Below are 16,741 nucleotides of genomic sequence, written 5' to 3'. Positions count from 1 at the left end.
TGCTGAGCTGAATGAAAGTCAAACGTAGCATTGAGGGGCCAAAGGACTCATGATAATCTTTCCAGAACCAGCGTCAGAAAGGTCAGGAACTAAGAAACTGAGAAAATAGGAAACTAGGAAACTAAGATCAGATGTCTTTCTGAAGGTTGCCACAAAGCAGTCTTGACCTTGAGGGGCCTGGAGTAAAATCAACATTTTCCTAGGTGCCTGATATTAAAAAGCACCCATTTTGGTCATCCCTTCCAGGGTACAGAGTCTGCTGAAAGTGACCTCTTTTGTTGACTTTTTAAATTTGGGGTTTCCCCCCATCAAAAAAGTGCCATTTATAATAGGGCTTGCGTGTTCATGAGAAAACCCATTTGGAGTGACTCACGCCACAATTATACTTGGACACAGAAGCGGACCTTGGGATTAAGTTTTTAATCTGTTCATTACAGGGGAGACAAAGAATCCTTTCCGTTGCTGCAAATCTTCTTAGGCCTTGTGATTGCTTCTAGAAACAGATAATCCTATTTGAAGAAATACTGAATGTATAAAACAGTACAGATGGTCCCTGACATACGATGGTTCTACTTATGATTTTTTGACTTGACAATGGTGAGAAAGCGATATGCATTCAGTAGAAAGTGTACTTTGAATTTTGAATGTTGATATTTTCCCGGGCTAATGCTATGCAGTCTGGTCCTCTCACAGGATGCCGGGCAGGTGCAGTGACCACAGCCCCCAGTCAGCCCCGAGGTCATGAGGGTGAACAACCACCACACTGACAACCATCCTGCACCCCTACAACCTTCCCGTTTTTCACTTTCGGGACAGTATTCAATAAATCACATGAACTATTTAGCACTTTATTATCAAGTAGACTGTAGGCTCATGTAAGTGTTCTGAGCATGTTTAAATTCGGCCAGCCTAAGCTGTGACGTTCGGTGGGTTAGGTGTGCTACGTGCATTTCTGACTTGGGGCGCCCGGGTGGCTCAGTTGGTCAAGCGTCCGACTTCGGCTCAGGTCATGATCTCACGGATCGTGGGTCGGAGCCCCGTGCAGAGCCTGGAGCCTGCTTCACATTCTGTGTGTCTCTCTCTCCCTGCCCCTCCCCTACTCGTGCTTTTGCGCGCTCTCTCAAAAATAAATAAACAAACATTGAAAAGTATTTTAAAAAATAAATAAATGCATTTGTCGACTTACAACATTTTCAACATGTGATGGGTTTCTTGAGACATAACCCCATAGTAAGTCCAGGAAGATCTGTATGTATTGAATTTAATTTGCCTGGAATATACTCGAATTTGTTATTGCTGGTCTAAGAGTGGGCTATAGGGGACATGGATTTATTTGCAAATGCATGAAATGTATCTTGCCCATCTCTTGGTGGTTTCTGCAATTTTAATAAATAAATGTTAATAAGCTCTTATAGCCCCTACACCTCTGGCTTCAATTTGGCCTTTAGTCATACCATCTTTTGGCATCTCTTGCGTTCTTGTACAATTAACTAGCCCTTGAATTTATGTGCACATGTCTTTCCCTCCCAACTAGACAATAAATTAACTAAGCCAACAATCATACTCCTCTGATCGTCGATCAGCAGTAGAGTTGTATACACAGAGAACACAAGTTGTGTGTTACTCCCTAAGGTCCAGCTTAGTGTTTTACAGCCCAAGTTGCACAGCAGACAAATAAGAGACAGCATAGGCCTCAGTTTCCCACTCTGCCCAATTTACGGGGTGTAGAGATCTTGTATGTAAAGAATTAACAAGGGCTACGCACACGCAGGGAGCCCGGGAACTGGTGGGCTGATATTAATGGTAACAATAATGCAGTTGCCCCTCAATGTCCTGTAGTGGCTAGCAGGATTTGCTGACAGGTCCTTCATCTGAAGTGGCTTCCCAATGGCTGCTGACAAACACACCCCAAGCTGAGAGGGTGGCAAACATATCTATCCTTTTCCTACTAGTCACCTTTCAGACCAAGCAGAATATGTATCTGAGAAGCACCTAGAGTCCCTCCTTTCTGGCACCCTCTCTCCTCCCTCCTCATTCCATGTAGACTTTTTTTACCCTTCGTGACCCTCCACCCACCCACAGAGTTTCTAAATCTACACGACAAACCACCCTTTCTCTCCCTAAGACTGACTGCCTTTTGTGGCAGAGTTTCATGTTCTTCTACTGAACGACCTCTCTCCTACCAGCGTGGAAGATAAGAATGATAAAGGGAGATGAGGGACTGAAAATCCCGTTTGGCAAAACAACAACAACAAAATCACCACCACCATAAGCATCACCGTCAGCACCATCATCCATCACCATCAGCATCACCATTACCATCAGCATCAACATCACCATCAGCCACCCATCACCACACCATCACCATGATCATCATCAATGAGCATCACCATCACCATCACCAGCAGCAGCAGCAGCATCTGAATTCTCTACCTGGAGCCCAGGGTGAAAGGAGGGCAGGGGGAAAGAAAGAGAAGCTCAGCCATGTTCAAGTGCTTGACAAGAGGCACAGAAGGAAGAGGAGAAGCAGAAGAAGACCAGAAGAAGAAAGAGGAGGAGAAGACTGAGAAGAAGGATGAGAAGGAGAAGAATGTAGAAGACGAAGAGCAAGTGGTCTTGGGATGCGGCAGGCAACGAGATATTTATTATCCCTGGCCCTCAGCCTCAGGTAGGGAAATGCCGTTCTCTTGGGCACAAAGGGTTGAAAAGACAGGATGACCACCAAGATGTGGTTTATCAGCCAACTGGACTGTTCTGTAGCTGTTTAAATCTTGACCACCCTAGCCCCAGAAAGAGGAGGAGGATGCTAAGAGCTCTCAATTACAGGATCCTTGTTACTGGCCTGGTACTGCACCAAGCTGGGTGGCCGAAAGCAAACCATTTCACCTCTCTAATCTCCAGCTTTGTCATCTGTCAAGGGGAACAGGTGTGTGGCACCTTCCTCACAGATCTGTTGTAAGGACTGAACGAGAGAATGCATGGAAAGCAGTTGGCACAATGTAATGGCAGCCCTTAGTACTGTAGGTGAGGCTGCCCCTCCCAGGAGCTCAGGGCGGGGCAGGCAAGGCAACGTGGCCAGTGTGCAGGTCCAGTAAAGGTGTAGGCTGCTTAGTGCTGACAAATCGCAAAGAAGTATGTTTTCAATACTTTTCCCCTGGCTCAGTCCCCACATCATCCAGAAGGTATGAGACAGGGTTAGTTGAACCTCTGCTTGTCAAAAGGGTTAGTTGAACCTCTGCTTGTCAAACGTGTATGTGCGTATGGATCACCCAGGGATCAGAAAGTTTGGGGTGGGCCTGAGATGTTGCATTTCTAGCAGGCTCCCAGGAGATGCTGGTGCTGTCAGCCCATGGCCTGCCCTATGAGTACCAAGAGCTAACTGGTATCTCTGGTGTAACACAGTCAGTTATGACATCAGAGTGACACAGAAGTAAAGACAAGAAACATGGCCACTGATACGCTTCCCAATACTTGCTTATTCTGTCAAATTTGGGAGCAAAAGTCCACCTGAACGAGTGGGAAGCTTGCATAATAATACCTTAAGAAGAAGAAAGGAAGGGAGGGAGGAGGGAGGAGGGAGGAGGGAAGAAGGACACAAGGCAAGAAAGAAGGGAGAGGGGAGGGAGGGAGGAAAGAAGTGAAATGAAAAGAAAACAAATGGCTTCTAAGGCCATACCGTAAAAGACAAGCTAATAGATTTTGCCAGATAGAAATTGGTCCTATTGGACTTACTTATAAATACATTTAAATTACATGAAATTAGCCAGCTGTTCATCAAACGGAGGTTGCCAAAGTGCTTGGGAAAGATTTTTTAAAGAATGTTAACAGCTCTCCACCTGAGTCTTGCTTACATGTCAAATTTGCTTAGCAGATCCGAAGGCAAAGACAAATCCCTCTCAAAATAACCAAGTTTCCTTCTGAATCGAACTAACCACACATGAACAATTCAATTCAACCCATCAATGTCTGAACAGCTTGTACATACCAAGCACCATCTTCTGTCCTGCAGATAAGGAGAAAAAAAGACACTGGGAGCCTGGGTGGCTCTGTCAGTTAAGTGTCCGACTTCAGCTCAGGTCATGATCTCATGGTTCGTGGGTATGAGCCCCACGTTGGGCTCTATGCTGACAGCTCAGAGACAGGAGCCTGCTTCAGATTCTGTGTCTCCCTCTCTCTCTGCCCCTCCCCTGCTCGTGCTCTCTCTCTCTCTCTCTCTCTCAAAAATAAACATTAAAAAAATTTTTTAAGACACTAAATGCACATGCTCAAGAGCTCAGGGCTAATGGTGGAGACAGACAATTGAACCCCCCCTTCCCCTTAATCTGTGATGGCAGTAAGAATGGGGACTAAAGGGGTGCCTGGCTGGTTCAGTCGATGGAGCGTGCAATTCTTGATCTCGGAGTTGTGAGCTCAAGCCCCATGTTGGGTATAGAGATTACTTAAAAATAAAGTCTTAAAAAAAAAAGAATAGGGAGTATGGAACACATAGAGGATGGACATAGCCTTCAGCCTGGAGAGGAAGGAGAGTACAGGAAATAGAGATAGATCGGGGAAGACATCCTGGAGGAAGTGATTTGAGTGCTGTCCTGCTTGTGTGGTTGTAAAACAATCTTCTGGATGTCCATTCTTCACATCCTCAAAACTACATCTAGGAAGATGCAGGGCAAGACAAGCAATTTCTGAAGTCCTCTGGCCTCCATGGTCAGGAACAGCTAGCTGCCTGGGAAGTCTTCAGTTCCTTGACTCTTTTGCCAACTCCTACCTCCCAAGGCCAGTAGGGGGCAGAGCCAGTAGCCCTGAGTGGAAAGAAGTCTCCAGGAATTGCCTTGAAATTACACTAATGTATTCATTAGCATCTCATTAGCATCCTTTGACAACAGTAAATAATTCATTGGTTCTGCTCTAGAATATCTAACGGAGTGGTCCAAACTCCTTTGCAGAAGGGGCAGGCCTAAGGAGCTGGGGGAGGGCTGAACTGGGGCAGCAGCTCTCACACTGAGAAGTCTTCCCTCATGGGCCCACAGTGCCACTCTGATGGGAGAGAACAAAGCAACACATCACTTTCGCTTCACCCGAGAAGAAGACCCCCTTTTTCTCCCATAAATGAGACCCTCTGAAAGAAGGGGAAACTGACCAGGGTGACCCACTTTCGAAACAGAATAAAGATTTGTTGTCAGAAAGCTCACAACAAGCCCACATCAGCCTCCCCCCAGGCTACAGAGGTGCTATACAGAGAAAGATCCATGCCAAATTACGAGAAGTTCTACGATGCAGAGACCTTACAGCATCATTTGGCAAAGGGTTTCCCCAAAACTTATTGACCATGGAACCATTATTTTAATTGCAGAGGACTTATTAATATTCATCAAACACTGGTGTTCCATGGAGCTGAGATGCAGTTTGAGTCCAAAGGCTGTCTGTTGGCAGAAGTCCTTCTCACTCGGGGAGGTCAGTCTTTGTTCTATAAAGGCCTTCAACCGATTGGACGAGACCCACCCACATCACGGAGGGGAATCTGCTTTAGTGAAAGTCCATTGATTTAATGGTTGATTTCAACCATAAAGCACTTTCACAGAAACATCCGGAATAACGTCTGACCAAATACCTGGGCACCATGACCCAACCAAGTTGACACATAACATTAACCAACACAGTGCCCGATTTGGTGTCATGTCACTCCATATGGTGTCGGCTAAGGAGCTCGCCTGGGGCTGGAGGAACCAAACCTTCCTAGATGACTCATTCACACAGCGGCGAGTCAGTGCTGGCTGTGGGCTGGGAGCTCGGCTGGGCTGTTGGGGTGGAGATGGGGGACCGGGTTTCTCTCTCCACGGACTTCTCCATGAGGCTGGAAGCCCATCTTCTCCCTCCAGCAAGATGACTGACTTCGAAAGCAGGCGTTCTAGGACACGTTAAACTCCACCCTCCAATTATCATTTTTTCCCCATGCAAAATACCTTCACCCCTGCAACTCACATCCCTTTACCACACCTGGCGCAAGGACCAGGGTCTCATCAGCCAAATAACGTTCAAGTGTGGATGAGGTTTGTCAGGTCCAGTTCAAAGATAGCGACAAAACATTCCACCCATGGGGAAGTGGGGTGGATGTCCCCTCCCTGGGAATCTGGGGCTGGGGAGCTCCGTTGACCTTGTTGGTAAACAGAAGATGGCAAAATAATGCCATGGTGGCTGCTAGGCCTGGGCCTTAAAGAGACTGGTGCTTTCTGCTTTCTGCCTCTTGGAACACTTGCTCTGGGCCCTAAGCCATTGTGAAGTCCAACACCCCTGAGACCCCAATGCTAGAGCAGCCACAGATAGATAGATGTTCCAGTCTGTAGTGACTACTGAGCCCAGCCTTCCAGCCACCCCCAATGAGGCTCCAGACATGTGAATGATGCCATCTTGGGCCCTCCAGATCAGCCGGGACACCAGATGTATGGCACTGAGTAACCTTCGTGGGCACCCCGAGGAATAGGTCTGCCCAGATTCCTGACCCACAGAATCATATATTTAAAAAATTGTTGTTTTAAGCCACAGCAATAGATAATAGGAACAAATGGCATTTTGACATCTTTTTTAGTTCAGAAGTTGATAAACTCTTTGTGTTTCATCACAGGAACCCCTTTTCTAATAAAATTTCACACAGAACCCTAATATGTGAAGAGGTATGAGGGAGCTACTTGAAGGAAGGATGGGGGTCCCGAACTCTCCATGATTTAAACTCCCTTGGCGCACCTGGGTGGCTCAGTCGGTTAAGCATCCGACTTTAGCTCAGGTCACGATCTCGCTGTTCATGAGTTCGAGCCCTGGGTCAGGCTCTGTGCTGACAGCTCCGAGCCTGGAGCTTGCTTCTGATTCTGTGTCTCCCTCTCTCTCTCTGCCCCTCCCCCTCTCTCTCTCTCTCTCTCTCTCTCTCTCTCTCTCTCTCTCTCCCCCTCTCCCTCTCTCTCTTTCAAAAATAAATAAAACATAAAATAAATAAATAAATAAATAAATAAATAAATAAATATAAAATAAACTCCCTCAATCCTCTTATCCCTGCCCCCTGGCTAAAGCACCTCTGGAAACACACAGAGACCTGAGAACACAATCACAGACTGCAAATCTAGTCCTCTTTGTTCTATAAAGACTGTATTTGAGGTTCAAGGGCTAAATGGTTTGCTTTATGTAAGCACGTCTCAAAATGCGGTCCCCAGATCACCAGCATCAACACCATCTGGAAATTTATGAGAAATGCAAATTGTCCAGCCATACATCTGGACAAATCAGAAACAGGGGTGGGGGCCCAGCACCCTGTGCTTTAACAAGCCCTGTCGGGGATTCCTTCCACAAGCTCCAGTTTGAGAACCACTGCTCTGTACCACAGGGTGAGGTAATTACCAAGCACGTACCTTGACTTGATCAGATCTGGGTTTGAATTCCTGAACACTTCCTAGCTTTGTGATTTTCGGCAAGTTACTGACTGTCTCAGCCTCAGTTTCCCTCTCTGGAAAGAGAAGAGAGTAGTAACCACTGGTTAGGACCATCCCTCTGACGGTCCCAACCTTCTTGGGTGCTGGAAACAAAGAGAGGGCTCTAAGGTCCAGGTTGATGTGGTAACCGAGGCCATCTGGAAGAGGGAATGGTGGCCATTTCCCGAGTTGGGGTCATAGGTTTTCTTCTAAGCATCCTTGACTAGTTCCGAGAGCAGGGGAGACAATGAGGATACACAACCACTGGGATTTAATTTACACTGACCGGCTTCACCCGAATTTCAGAGAAGCCTCAGTGTCCAGCCCACAGGCTCAAGTCCGCCACTGCCATGCCCCTGTCTGCAGCCCCAGCCCAAGAGCCCTGTGCCTCTCCTGGGCTCCCCCTGGACCTGCCCGCATGATGAAGCAAGCCAGATCACGGTTGGTTCCGCCTCTAATGACTTCATCTGCCTATTTTTTCCTTCTTTCTCGCAATAATGTCAATACCAGAAGGAGGAGGTTGTCAGGGCAACCCGGAGTGGAGGTGGGAAGTCCATCCTTGACCTAAACCTTAAGTCTGTTTGGTTAAACACCCACTGAGTTCTTGGCTGCCTGGTTTCCTAGTAGCAAGAATGTAAAAATTCGACATTTTCTGTTTTTCTCCTTTTTTTCTCTCCCTGTAATAATCTCTGTCTCTCCCCCACCTCTCTTTCTCTCTCTCTCTCTCTCTCTCTCTCTCCTCTCTCTGCAGAGTCGGCCTGACCTGTGTGCATTCTCCTGAATTTATTGGCTTTACCTCCTTCTGTTTCTACGAACCAATAATGATACCTTTTTCTCCCTGACTTCATAGATCGAGACCCTCTGATACCCTGTCTGATCAGTATTGCTTACCCTACCCCACCCAGGGGCAGGAATTAGATGAGGCAGAGCACCAGGAGGGCCTGGGAGCAGGTGGCAGACACAGAAGTCAGGGCTGGTAGTGTTACTGTTTTATTAATTCCCGTCTTCCTGGCCTGTATTTTCTCCATTACAAAGCTAACATGTTGGTCTCAGAGTTGCCTTAATTGTGTTATGATACCATTTAAAATGATAAGGAAAAAGTCTGGAGAGAAAAAAAATAGAATACAGACAGAGATTATGTCTAAGGGATGAGATAACGATTTTTATATTTTTCTGTACTTCCTGAACTTTTTTTTTTACAATGAGCATATATTACTATTTTTAACTTTCTTTTTGAAATAATTATAGATTTATAGGACGTTGCAAAAATAGTACAGAAAGGTCCCATGTACCCTCCACCCAGGCATGTATTACTTTTATAATAAAAAATAGAGATTTTTAAAAAATTATCCCACATATATAAGAACCAACTTAAGAGCTCCCAATGGCCTAAGCGTCTGGGTGGCTCAGTCAATTAAACATCCAACTCTTGATTTCAGCTCAGATCATGATCTCATGGTGTGTGAGATCAAGCCCTGCATTGGGCTCTGTACTGTCAGCAAGGAGCCAATTTGGGATTCTGTCTCTCCCTCTCTCATTGCCCCTCCCCTGCTCGTGCTCTCTCTCCCTCTTTCTCTCTCTCTCTCTCAAAATAAATAAATAAACTTTAAAAAAACAAATAATTCCTGGGGCACCTGGGTGGCTCAGTCAGTTGAGCATCTGATTTCGGCTCAGGTCATAATCTCCCGGTTTGTGAGTTTGAGCCCCGTGTTGGGCTCTGTGCTGACAGCTCAGAGCCTGGAATATGCTTTGGATTCTGTGTCTCCCTCTCTGTCTGCCCCTCCCCTAATTGCATTCTGTCTCTCTCTCTCTCTCTCTCTCAAAAATAAATAAACATTAAAAATTTTTTTTAAAACAAAGAGTTCCCAATGGCCAAATCTGAGATAATTTGAGCAATGAATAATCATAGTAATGAATTATAACCCATAGGAAAAAAGAAAACATCCACAAGTCCACACTGATTAAGTAAATATTTGAATAAATAAATAAGAAGGAACAGTTCTACTTTACAGCAGAATTTCAATTAATAAATGTAGAAGGAATGATAGAAACAGGAAACCAAGCGGCAAACAGCACAGCAATAACTGTTGTCCGAAAGTATCATCAATGGCTGCTAAAATCTGTGGGCCAATGAATGAGAAATGGATATTTCCATAGACTCAAGATAATTACTCAATACAAAGGGGAAAATAGAAATCAAGCAGACACCCATCACCTTAACCAAGGGATCAACGTCAACATTACCAGTAATGACATGTTGATATCACACATCCCTGAGAGCATTCACAATGTCACTTCTGGTATTCTTGTCCAAAAGGCATCACCTCAACCTAATCACAAGAAAACCTCAGACAAACGCAAATCGAGGGACATTCTACAAAAATGCTCGACCAGTACTCTTCAGAAGTGCCAAGGTCGTAAAAGACAAGGCAAGACTGAGAACCTCTCCCAGATTAAAGGAGGTTAAGGAAACAAAAACTAAATGCAACATGGGGGTTCTGGATTGGATTCTGAGCTAGTCAAAGGCGATTAGCAGAAAAACCAAGTGTATCAGTTAGGATTCTTAGCTGCAGGCAACAGAAACCAACCTCTGGCTAAACAAGATTTATCAGAAAAGAATCAGAGCTGGAAGGAAGAGGCTAGATTTGAACCTAAACAGATGGGCTCTGGAGGTCCAACTCCTACGTTTTGCTTCCTTCTGATGAACAAATGAGCCTTTAATGAGACGTTCCGTGTTCCAGGCACCAGAGATACAAAACTGAGCAGACTCAGTCCCTGAATATAATTGAAACCATATTGGTATCCCCAGTCCTGAGCACAGTATCACTCCTGGACGGTGTTTAACAAATGGCAGTTGCATGATTCAATGAACCAATGTGGCAGCTAGCCCCCAAGGTGGCTCCCAATGATCTCCCTTCCTGTTATTTACCCCTCAGGTAGTCCCCTCCTATGCTTTGGTACCAATATAATATGGTGGAAGAGATGGTCTATGATTTCTAGGGTTCGATCATAAAAGATATTGTGGCCTCAACCTCCTTTTCTAGGATCACTTGCTCTGGGGCAGCCAGCTGCCAAAGTCATGGACACTGGAGCAGTCCAGGTTCAATAGTAAGAAACGGATACCTCTTGCCAACAGCCATGTGAGGAGGGCAATTTTGGAAACAGATCCTTGAGTTCCAGTCAAGGCTTCAGGTGACTAAGTTCTGGCTGACATCCTGACATCAACATCCTGAGAGACCTCAAGCCAAAACCACCTAGCCAAACTGCTTCTGATTTCCTGACCTACCAAAACTTTGTAATAATAATCATTGTTGTTTTAGATAGTCAACTATTGGGGCAATTTGTTACCCAGCAATAGATAGCTAATACAATCAGTGAATGAGTGAATGTCAGACCTACACTTTCCTTCCTATGTCCCACGCTGACCACCACAGCACTGATGATATTTGGTTGTTCATACACCTGCATCACCTCGATGCCCTGAGAACAAAGACGTTCCTTTTTCTCTGGATCCCAATAGCCTTCTGCCATACCTGACATGTAGTGGTTGCTCAATAAATATTTGTTGAGTGAATCGGTGTGAAGAGACAAATGGAGTCCTAAACCCATCTTTATCCAGAGTTCCCCAGCAATCCTAATAATATTGCCACCGGGGAGGAAGAAAAGGAATAGATTTTGAAAAAGAACCCTGAAATCAGTAGGGTTTTTTTTTTTTCACCTGACTTCCAATCACCCATGTTTTCCAAAAGTACTTGAAATAGGAGCGGAAGTGTTTGGTAAAGAGAGCAACACCCTCCCCACTACCCACTTGACGTTAAGGAATGGCCCCTTCTTCCAAGCCACGAAGGTATAAAGTGACGCTTCACAGGTCACCTTGGTGGGCTGGCTTGTCACTATTTTGCAAGTACCACAATGTATAGAAATTAGCTATCTTCAAAATGTGCTTATTTTCATCTACTTGGAGAACTAACAAGCAGCCAGTAAAAATGATAAGAACTATAGGGGTGCCCCGGGGGGCTCAGTCGGTTAAGCGTCCGACTTCTGCTCAGGTCATGACCTCGCCGTTCGTGAGTTCGAGCCTTGCATCAGGCTCTGTGCTGACAGCTGAGAGCCTGGAGCCTGCTTCATATTCTGTGTCTCCCTCTCTCTCTGCCCCTTCCCCACTCATTTTCTCTCTCTTTCTCTCTCTCAAAAATAAATGAACATTAAAAATATATATAAGAACTATTAATCAATACGGAAAATATATCACTTTTGGTGAGAAGAGCAAGAATGAAATTCCATGTGCAACACAAAGACTGTATAGCCCTGGAGGTGGCCGGGACAGTGATCCACATTATTGCTCCGGTTGTACAGAGAAAGAAGCGGAGGCCACGGATTAGAAACCCAATAAGATGTCACAGAGCTAGAACCTGGGTCAAGCCCTCTGGCCTCCACGTTAATGGCCTGTCCATTAGACCCTAGTGCGGCAGTTCTCAAACTTCTTGTTCTCGGGACCCCCTTACACTGTTAAAAATCACCGAAGCCCCTGAAGAGCTTTTGTAAACTCCAAGAGGACAGGGCCAGGGATCAGCCTTTGCTCAGCTTTGTGGGCTCATCCCCTCGCCATTGAACACACACACAGTAGGTGGTCCATTCTTGCAGCAGGATGAGAGAGAGGATGGGAGGGAAGGAAAGACCGCCCCAGGCCCAAAGTGGCCCCACCATCTCACCAGCGCCGCCTCCGGATGCCGCCACCTGCCATAAGCCCCGCCCCTTCCGGAATGCCGGAAGCGACCAATAGTTAGAATCCGCAGATGCTCATTGGCACCGTGATAGAGCACTTACTATGTACCAGGCGCTTTTCTCTCACTTTCCATGGATGGTATTTACCCCTCAACAGGAGCAACCTATTTCTCGGATGCTATTATTTTTCTTTTTTAATTGTAGTTGACATATACTATTAAGTTCGTTTCAGGTGTGCTACTTAGGGATTCGGCAATTACATGCATTATGAAATTCAGCTTGTATTATTTTTACAGATGAGGAAACTTAGGCACACACAGAAAGGCTAAATACCCTGCTCACAGTTACAAGATCAGCGAAGAGTGGACCCAGGGTTCACTCCAGACTCCGCCGACTCAGCTACAGCTCGGTGCTGCCTCTCGCAGTGGGAAAGGGGCTCACACAGCCGGGGGCACCTCAGTGGAGATCGATGAGGACTCGGCAAGGGGGAAAGAGCCAGGGAAGCGGCCTCTGGTCCACACTCACCGCTTCAACCACATGGGAATATACCTAAGTTCAGCGGGTGCACACGTTTAACAATCCACTCTGGAGGGGCAGGGACTGATGTGGAAGCATTCGCCCATTTCCGTGGTGTAAATGTTTTCTTAGCCTGGCTGATTTCGAGAAACTCCTGAGTATTTATGAAATTCCTGAGAATTTAACAAGGCACTCTTGGCAACCAGAATGAGCCGGCTCCAACACCCCACTGTACCAGCCAGTCCAGCAGCACTGATTTGGCCCCTTGGGTCCCCAGCAACACACAAGACACTAACCAAGCAACTGCCATGAGATGGACCATTGTTAATATCATTATACCAATGACAGCACTGAGGCTCCACACAGATAATTTTCTCGGGGCTACAGAGCTGGAACGAACGCGAGCAGGGAATCAAGTTCGAGTCTCTAAACCCACACCGGTCAGTATGGTAAGCACGAGCCACATGTGACTATTGAACACTAGATGTGTGACTGGCCCAAGCTGAGATGCCGCTGAGAGTGTAAAACACACACCAGGTTTCGAAGACTTTGTTAAAAGAAAGAAGAATGTAAAGGATCGCATTTATATACACACACACACACACACACATATACACATATATATACACATGTATACATATGTATATACACACATATATATACACATTTTTAAAACGTTTTTGTTAACGTTTATTTATTTTTGAGAGATAGAGAGACAGACCATGAGTGGGGAGGGGCAGAGAGAGAGAGGGAGACACAGAATCTGCAGCTGGTTCCAGGCTCCGAGCTGTCAGCACAGAGCCCAAGGCGGGGCTTGAACCCACGAACTGTGAGATCATGACCTGAGCCGAAGTCGGACACTTAACTGACTGAGCCACCCAGGCGTCCCTTGTTTATGTATTTTTACATTGACTGCATGTTGGAATGATAATATTTGGGACAGGTGGAGTTAAATAAAATATATTCTTGAAATTAATTTCATTCTTTTCTAAAGTGGCCACAAGGAAATTATAAGCTAGGTGTTTAGCTCACATTATATTTCTAGGAGCATGACTCTAGACTCCTGGTCTAGTGCTCCCTCCCGCAGCACCAGGGACCCATAAATCAGGGACCCATAAATCCCTGCAGAGTCTTGTGTTCGAGAACGCATGTGCTCATGCCCATGCACACACACACACACACACACACACACACACACACACATACACACACGATCCCTCTTGTGGACAGGACTGATCGCACTCTCTGTCTCCTCCCCACAAACACTCACCACTCACCCCTCAGAGCCTCTCAGCGGCCATAAAGATACACAGCCCCCCACACCTGTCCGCAGAGCATCTGCCTGAGGACCTCACCCCCTCCAAACGACCTTGACACCTGGACGGAAATGCCACCCTGGAGCACCTGCTGGGGGAGCCCCCCACCCACAGATCAGCATCACTCTGTCTGGCTGGGCAGTGGGCAGGGGGCAGTCAGCACCTCTCTCGCCAGCCTTAGTTTCTTTGGGGAGCCCTTCGAGGGAAGGATATTTACCTCCGTGTGGCAAAATTACTGTCCTTGGGTAACAAGAGCGACGGCTCGGGTGTTCGAGAAGGAAATCGCTTCTTTTCAGCCCCAGCTTTTTCCCAGCTTTCTTCTTCCTGAATTTTCCAGCTTGCACTTTTCCCGACAGTGGTTGCCTATGACAGAGGGGGCCAGATCAGAAGCCCACTGCTGCCGGCTTCTCAGAGGACTTGTACACTTTTGTGCATATGTTTGGGGGTGTGGGGGTGGGTGGGGAAAGCAGGAAAATCAACATGTTCTCTGTCGGCCTCCCCTCTGCCTCATTCACAAGCCTGCTTGTTCAGCACCCTGCTGGCTGTGCTCTGGCCTCACCGAGCCGCCGCTTCCCGAATTTTTAGGAGTCAGGCTGTTTCAAGTTCACAGCCGTTGGGCATCTCCAAAGGGTTTTGTTTTTTCTTTCCTTAAGTATCAAAACACAGACCTTCTGGCCCAGGTGACATTAATCTGACAATTACATGGAGGTAATTATCCAAATGCAGACTTTGGATTCTATAAACAGACACTGCCACAGCCCCCACTGTGGCCCAGCAGGACCCTGTTTACCGAGGTCTCAGCAACCTCCCCGGCACCCGTCACAACAGCCAGCGAGGGTTTATAAAGACTCATCACAAAACACAGATAGGCTCCGGAGATACAGCCTTCCCGCTTACAGTTGCTTAATTAGATGGAATATTGCCTGTTGGATTCCAACCAGGTGAGCTTCCATAGACACATCTGACTACAGAGAAGGCTCTGGGCTGGGCCGGGGCAGGGCAAGGCTGAAGATTCTAGAAGCTGCGGTATGACAGGATGAGGGCTGTGTTAGAAGGGATGGCCGGTCTCCTGAGTCACACTGCCATGACTTAGCTTTGAAACCTGGACACATGGCTGTCCCTCTGGGCCTTCTTTCTTCCCTCAGTAAAATAAGATGGCGGTGGGTTGGCCTCCTGCAGGCTCTGCAAGATCAAGGTTGCAAGTAGCTGAAAAACCCCAACTCAAACCCGTTTGTCATTTGTTCCTTCAGGGAACAAGAGGCAAAAGAGGGTGACCCTCAAGCAAGAGACAGCCCGCGTTCTGTGTCGTCAGAGGCCCAGGTTTCTTCTCTGCTGGCCACACTGCGTAGTGGCACCTTGTGACCACGCAGCCATTTCAGGTGTCACAGCCCAAGCCATCTCAGGGGCAAGAGAGAGACGGCCTACCTCTCCTGCAGCCTCATTCCCAAAGGCTCCTCCCAGAGACCTCCCCTCTCACATCTCATTGGAGGAACGTGGTCACATGACCGCTCCTGAGCCAATCATTGGTCGGGGCACCTCGCCAGATGATTTAGAACCAGCCTGGATTTAAAACGAGTTACCCTCCAGGGCGCCTGGGTGGCTAGGTCGCTTGAGCTTCTGGCTCTGGCTCAGGTCATGACCTCACGGTTTGTGGGTTCGAGCCCCGGGCCGGGCTCTGTGCTGACAGCTTCACGCCTGCTTGGGATTTTCTCTCTCCCACCTCTCTCTCTCTGCTTCTCCTACCCTCCCCCCCAAAAATAAATAAATACTTTTTAAAGACTTTTTTTTTTTTTTTTTTTTTTTTTTAAGGAATGTATTGACTTCTATGAACTGAAAAGTTGAAGGGGAGATTTGAGCCCGCTCCATCAAGGGGATGGAATGGTATCTTTGGGGAGGGCTGGATCTTTCTCTCAACCCTTTCATTGCCAGCTCTGTGTCAGCTCCTTTCTCAAGCAAGCTCTTTCCCTCTCTCTACTCAGCAGATACGACCTTTGGCAACTAAAGGCTTACACGGTGGTCAGTACAGACTCTGTTCCGTGGAATACCTTAAGTGGAAGCCACGTTTCAGGAAGTTAGGTCTGACCATGGGTGGGCTGGTTGGGAGAAAAGAGAACAGAAACAAGGAGACCAGATGGGGGTGGGAATTGACAAGGAAGCTGAGTGGGGGCCAGACGATCCGGTGACTAATTCTTTGCCTGGTCCTTCTAAGCAAAGGAGAGTCTTGGTCCCAAGTCCTGATCATGTCATTCAAGGTCTGGCCCCAACTTCCTTTTCTGACCGTCTCTCCTGGAGCTCATCAGCACATCCCCCTGTCTCTTTTCAGGCAGATCATGAGAACACGCCTGATGACGCCCTGGTTCCACCTCTGCCACCCGTCCCTGCCTGTCTGCAAAACTGCACCTTCAACCGACCTTCAAGGTGCAAGCTCACCCCCTCCAGCTCACCCCCTCCTGACACCACCCCCATAAAGGAGTTCCTCCTTCCTTGAACAAATGCACGACCCATTACTGTCCACTCCTGGAATCTGCACTTGTCTTCTCTACCCCCCAGGAAGGATTGTCCCCAGAAGCAGGAGTTAAAGGAATTCCAGAGATCCAGTATCAAGTTACTCTGGTTGCCAGTTCAGCTCTGACCTTGCAGTCCCAGTGTGATAACAGGGTTCCTAACTCGTGCCCTGCAACGACAATAGCATCCAACATTTCCAAGCACTGTCTGAGTGTCTGGCCCGTGTTA

The 16,741-nt window shown here is 47.0% G+C and overlaps 1 protein-coding gene across 1 annotated transcript in view; it reads right to left on the bottom strand.

Moving 5' to 3' along the window:
- LARS2 (leucyl-tRNA synthetase 2, mitochondrial) overlaps window positions 1-14,336 on the bottom strand; it is a 188,454-nt gene extending 174,118 nt beyond the window's left edge. Inside the window, exons 1-2 of the mRNA XM_053898226.1 lie at window positions 14,226-14,336; window positions 7,392-7,486 (exon numbers count right to left, since the gene is read on the bottom strand). The gene's annotated coding sequence lies outside the window, so the exon portion shown is untranslated. The remainder of the gene's footprint in view (window positions 1-7,391; window positions 7,487-14,225) is intronic.
- Between the last annotated feature and the right edge of the window lie 2,405 nt (window positions 14,337-16,741).

The sequence above is a fragment of the Panthera pardus genome, unplaced genomic scaffold, assembly GCF_024362965.1.
Source record: "Panthera pardus isolate Hobbes unplaced genomic scaffold, ASM2436296v1 HiC_scaffold_8, whole genome shotgun sequence".
Lineage (NCBI taxonomy): Eukaryota > Metazoa > Chordata > Mammalia > Carnivora > Felidae > Panthera > Panthera pardus.
This window is presented reverse-complemented; position numbering and strand designations above follow the sequence as displayed.